At 40.9% G+C, this 5,085-nt stretch overlaps 1 non-coding gene across 1 annotated transcript; it reads left to right on the forward strand.

The window, feature by feature from the left end:
* The first annotated feature begins 652 nt into the window (after positions 1–652).
* Positions 653–759, forward strand: LOC148212259 (small nucleolar RNA R71). The gene has a single exon (XR_015790003.1). It is a non-coding gene; the product is annotated as a small nucleolar RNA R71 (small nucleolar RNA).
* Positions 760–5,085: the final 4,326 nt, after the last annotated feature.

The following is a 5,085-nucleotide window of genomic DNA, read 5'->3' on the forward strand; positions in this document are numbered from 1 at the left end:
TGGTGGAGTCTGTGTTCTCTGATTGTACCGCTGTTGCGGTGGCGAGATGTATTGCTGTGTAGGTGGAACATGGGGCTGTTTGTTCTGCTGGCTCTGTCCTTGATTAAAACCGTTCGAACCTCCTTGACCTCCCCATGAGAAATTAGGGTGGTGCCTCTAACTTGGGTTGTAGGTGTTCGAATATAGGTTAAAGTTCCTATTGTTCCCATGTCCTACATAAAAAACGGAAGCAGGGTTATGTGGACAATTATCATAAATATGGTTTTCACTGCAAAATGAACAAATGAGATCGTTAACTTGGCAAACAGGGGCAGGAGTGCAATAATCCGACTGCACAGGTTGTATCGGCGTGGCTAATGGATTTTTTATTCCCAATGCCATCTCTTTCAGCCTCTGGTTCATTGTAACCATCTCTTTTTGCATCGAGGTCGCAATGTCCAGAGCCAAAACTCCAGCCGGATCTTGCTTCTTTGGTGTTGCCCTAGATCTTTGCGAACACCATAGTTCGTTGTGTGAAGCTAAGTCATTTAGGATGTCGACTATCTCGTTGAATGTCTTCATTGTAAAGGCTCCATTGGCAGCATTGTTTAGCATCATCTTAGTAGGATGATCTAAACCTCTAAAGAAATGTTCTATCTGGATGCATGCCGGCAAGCCATGGTTCGGACATTTCCTGATTAGTTCTTTAAATCTTTCCCACGCCTCGTGAACAGGTTCACGATCATACTGTCTAAAGGAGATGATCTCCCCTCTGATATCAGCGTGGCGAGTAGGTGGGAAGAATTTTGTTAAGAACTTCTCAAATAACGACCCCAATGTGGTGATGGATCCCGGCGGAAATGCATTGAGCCATGCTCTAGCTTGGTCCTTCAAAGAAAATGGAAAAAGTGTTAGTCTAAGAGCATCGTCTGTTATACCAGGTAATCGAAATGCATTTGCAATTTGAATGAATGATTTCAAATGATCATGTGGATCCTCATGTTCCTGCCCTCCAAAATGTCCAATTGTCTGCAACATTTGGAACATCATTGGTTTAAGCTCAAAGTTTGCATGGGCTGGAATAGGGTTGACTATCACTGAATCAAAGTTCTGAAAAGCCGTGGCGGCATATTCTCGCATTGCCACGTCTCTATTGTCCGCCATCTGGATATGGTTGAATTCATCATTTCTTGCATGATCCCTCATATTACCGTTAACAGCAGGTGGATCAACCGGATCACGAGGTGGAATATCTGCCATTGATGTGCTCGTACTCTCTACCTCACTTTCAGGACTGATTTCACCTTCTCTCTCTTTTTGCTTTTCTAGTTGTTTTCGAAGTCTTTGCTCCTTTCGAGTTTTTTGAAGGGTCCGCTCAATCTCAAGGTCAAGGGGTAGAAGAAAAGATCTTGTGCTCATGCACTTTAACTTACCCTTGTGAGATAAACGACCAAAAATATAGAACAAAAACGGTGGATGGAAATTACACCCAACAACAATTCACAAAAATAAAAACTAAAAGAATTTGAAAATAATTTTAAAACTAAAGTCCCCGGCAACGGCGCCAAAAACTTGACTGGTGGTTTTATGCTGAACGCATGCACTAAGCGTGGTAACAATTCTATAGATGCAAGCGCACACCTGTCAGAGTAATATAAAATGGATGGAGTATCCAAGTATCGATCCTCAAGGACTTCTAAATAATTTCCAAACTCTAAAGTTTTAATGAATAGTGAACATTGAAATCAGTGATTCTTGTAAAATGGGAAGTGGTCACAAATAATGGTTTTCGATTTAAGATTTGGTCTTATAATGGTAAAACCTAGCCCGAATTACTTCAAGTTAGCCAACAAAGAATCAAGGTGTAACGCCCCGCGTTCTCTGACTCGTTTATTTTAAGAGATAAATAGTGTCTTTGGATTTTCCCTAAGCTGATAACTTTAATTCTTGGATCTTATAATTTTGGAATTATAATTTTTGGTTAAATTAGAATTAAGTTTCATTTCATTGGATTACGATAATTTAAGTTCTCGATCAGTGTAGGAGATTTTTAGTTAAATCTTAAATTCATGGTTTCTTTTTGGACTCTTAATTTCTACTTATTGGATTATTATTCTTGGCTATTAGAGTTTAAGTTCGCTATTTTATTTTGGGTGGTTGTGGGTGGTATTTGATTTCTAAAGTGAAATTTTGGGCTTGTTGTTTTGGGCCTCCTTTAAGTTTTAGGGTTTGGGCTATAAGTTTTAAAACAACGTAAAAGAAAAAAAAAGGGTAAAACCCTTAATCTAAATATTTCACCTTTCTTCTTCATCTTCTTATTCTTCCCCACCGCTGCCGCCGCCCCAACAGCCTTCATCGCCGGCGACCACACCTCACAGCAGCGTCCTTCGATGGCGGCGCCTCCTCGAACCTGCAGCAGCCCAACCCTCGGCGACCTATTCGGTGGCAGTTCGCGAGCACGGCAGCGTTCTTCGGCAGCGGCGCGACTTCAGAACCCCTTGGCAGTCGTCGACGGCAGCAGCGACGACGTCCTCCGGCGATGGTAGCAAGCAACACGAGCTTTGGTCGGTGTCCTCCTGCAGCAGTTCGCCGGCGGAAACTAGCGACCAAAGACGGCACGCTCCAAATCGCCACATCTCGCCTTCCTCGAGTAGTAGCAGCCCGATTCCGGTGAGTCCAACCATGAATGACGATCTTTGAGCGTCGTGGACGACCGAGACTCCCAGTTCGGCTGCTGCAGCTGATTACGCTTGTTTACATGCGTAAAAAGAAGGTTTTAGATGCTGTTTTTACAATGTTTCAACTTTGTTTCGGATTTTTCTCGATCGTTTGAGTTCCAATTCATGCAAAATTCATATACTATGGTTTGTGGATGGCTTATATTGTATTTATGACATTTTAGGACCATTTGGGAGTGCAAATTAATCAAAAGAAGCAAAAAGACGAAAAAGTATCATGGGAGGCGCCAGGCGCCTGGGAAGCCTGCAGAAAAACTGTTTTTCTTCCAACTTTGCCCTTAATGAAATGCGTCTTCCAATGCGTTTTGGTGGTTCCAACCGATGCATACGTGTAGAAGAAGTGTTCCACAATCAGTTTGAGCACGATTTGGTCAGTCAAAAGAGTTGGAAATGGGTGATTCACCATCGTTTTAGGACCTACCTAACCAATTCTGCACAGCTATAAATTCCAGCAACTTCTCCACCAAATTCATTAAGCCTTGCTTCCTTCTCTTGATCATTTTTAGTGTTTCTTTGTTGCTTTCTAAGTACTTTTGAGTTGCTTTCATTAGTTACTTTTGGATTTTAAATCCCGAGCACTTTACATTCCTTTATTGAGCTTGTTTTGTTTCCATTTGTACTTAGTCATTTTCTACTTATTCAAATATATAAAAATCTAGCACTTTGCTTATTCTCTCTTTGCCTTTACTTTATTTTTAGTTAAGAGAGTTGTGTTTTTGGAGGAAAGAGCACGTGACACTCTCCCTTGCTTGAAAGAGAAGGGCGAAGCTCTCAATCCCGATAAAAACTCTCCGTTAGTTAACTTTTGTTTTCCACACATGCATTCCACATTCAACCATTTTACTTGCTGTATTTTCTTCAATATGTCTTTCTAAATTCCCGTCTCTAGCCCGGTTATGGATAGTTAGCCTTTTATGTCTAAAAAGGGTTGCTAAGAAGTAGTGTTTTTACTTTCCATTCATTGCTCAACATGTTTTCCCAAAAAGTTAGGATTTAGAGAAGGCCACTGTAAGTCTTAACAAGTCAATACTGAAAAGGTTGCTTATTTGCATTGTTGAGTGGTTAAACCGAGGAGAGGAGCGCCTTAGACATAAGGGTTCCGCTTAAGTAGCCTAGACATAGGACCTTAACCCGAGGTTGCGACTATTTCCATCCTAAAACTAAGATATATCTCATAATAGACATATTAGGGAATGTCTTAGGACTTTGAACTTGCTTAGACATAAGTAAAGTGAGAAGCATAGTCGTTAGTTTCTAAAGTAAAATGCATATTATCCTTAGCATGTCCTTGATTCTTTGTTGGCTAACTTGAACTAAATCGGGCTAGGTTTTATTATTATAAGTCCAAATCCCAAATCCAAAACCATTATTTGTGACCACTTCCCATTTTACAAGAATCACTCATTTCAACATTCACTATTCTTTAAAACTTCAGAGTTTGGAAATTGTTTAGAAGTCCTTGAGGATCGATACTTGGATACTTCATCCATTTTATATTACTCTGACAGGTGTGCGCTTGCATCTATATAATTGTTACCACGCTTAGTGCGTGCGTTCAGCATAAACATCCCAGTCAGCAGCAGCCCACGCACCCAGACGGTCGACGACCCACAGCGTCGATTGAAGAAGTTCGTGGCAACGCGACCCTTAGCCGGACCTTGACCTCAACAACCCGACCCTTGTACAGATAATGCTCGATTTGTAGCAGCCAGCAGCGTTAGAGGTGGTTTTAGAGCGTTTTCCGTGCTGTAAAATGCAAAACAGCTTAGTTCCTTGGCATTCGGCGATTACCCACTTCCGTTCGAGGCCCGATTCACGTTATCCATACCTTTCGAGCAAGATTTAGGTTACCCACACCTAAACGAAGTTGTTGTTGCGGTAACGAGCCCTTCGAAGCCCTTAGAGTTGGTCTCAAATGCTGAAACATATAACTAACTTGCTGTTTTAATGTTTTCATGCTTAGGTGTGGGATTGATGCAAGAAGTATGAACTTGTTTTTGTGTAAGTAGTTCTTACTTGGGGGATGTTTGTTGATTGAATATGTATGAATTGTGTGGTGCTTTCAGTGTGTTTATTATTTATTCATATGTAAGTTAATAGGTGTTATTGAGATGGTTTCGTGCTTAACTTTGCTATACTTGAATATCTCATGTATTTAGAGTTTGTTGGGCATCATTTGAGGACTTCTAGTTGTTATTGGTGGGTTGCATCCTTGTTGTTTCATTTGTTCCTTTCCTTTTACATATTAGGAAAATATCTGGTGTCATGATTATTGGATGTGCCTTGAGAGTTGCTGCTCGGTGTGGTTGAAAGTGATTAAGCTTTGTTGTTTGAAAGTATGTCTTGGGATTGAAAATGCACGTGATAG

Source organism: Momordica charantia (assembly GCF_013281855.1).
Source record: "Momordica charantia cultivar OHB3-1 chromosome 3 unlocalized genomic scaffold, Mcharantia_2.0 BLBB01000003.1, whole genome shotgun sequence".
Lineage (NCBI taxonomy): Eukaryota > Viridiplantae > Streptophyta > Magnoliopsida > Cucurbitales > Cucurbitaceae > Momordica > Momordica charantia.